This window comes from Lactuca serriola, chromosome 5 (genome assembly GCF_051521515.1).
Source record: "Lactuca serriola cultivar US96UC23 chromosome 5, Lser_US96UC23_V15, whole genome shotgun sequence".
In the NCBI taxonomy this organism is placed as follows: domain Eukaryota; kingdom Viridiplantae; phylum Streptophyta; class Magnoliopsida; order Asterales; family Asteraceae; genus Lactuca; species Lactuca serriola.
The window spans coordinates 122,901,153-122,901,904 of record NC_136412.1 but is presented as its reverse complement, the minus strand read 5'-3'; the positions used below and the strand labels follow the sequence as shown (position 1 = coordinate 122,901,904).

Here is a 752-nt window from a genome sequence, read left to right as displayed (position 1 = left end):
ATGTTGGCCTTGGGTTAGTACAACCTGCGATTCCTTCCACTGCCACATTCGAACTAAAGGGACACATCCTTACTGCACTTAAGGATGTTCCATTTTATGGAAAGGATCATGAGGATGCTTGTAATCATCTAGATGAGGTCAATGACATTGCGGATTATTTCAATGTCCCGAATGCTAATAGAGATACCATCTTGCCAAGGATGCTTCCTGTTACTTTTAAAGGAGCTGCTAAGGATTGGTTAAAAGCACTTCCACCTGGTACGATCACTACTTGGGCTCAGATTCGTGAAAAATTTTTGGACCAATTTTGGCCACCATCAAAGATAGCTAAACTCAAGAAGGCGATAGCCAACTTTGAGCAACAACCGGGGGAGTCACTATACGAGGCATGGGAGCATTACAAAAGATTGTTAAGGAATTGTCATCAACATGATCTTAATGTTCAACAAGAGATGTCTATTTTCTATGATGGGGTCAATGTTATGATAAGGTAACTCATTGATTCTCAATGGCCACTGATAAAGAAAAATCCAAGGTAGGTCAAGGAGTTAGTTGAAAAATTTGCAAAACACTCTCGTGAGTACCACAACCAAGACAAGATGGAATAAAAGGAAATGGGGGTGCACATTCTGAAGAGATGGCTCCTATGATGGCGATGTTGAATAATATGGACAGGAGATTGACCCAAATGGACCAATCAATTCATGCAATAAGAGTTGGATGGGAAAGGTGTAATGGTCCACACTTGACTA

At 40.8% G+C, this 752-nt stretch overlaps 1 non-coding gene across 1 annotated transcript; it reads right to left on the bottom strand.

Annotated features, from left to right (window-relative positions):
* Positions 1-329: 329 nt before the first annotated feature.
* LOC145056080 (small nucleolar RNA R71) lies at positions 330-436 on the bottom strand. Its single transcript, XR_013685617.1, has one exon. It is a non-coding gene; the product is annotated as a small nucleolar RNA R71 (small nucleolar RNA).
* Positions 437-752: the final 316 nt, after the last annotated feature.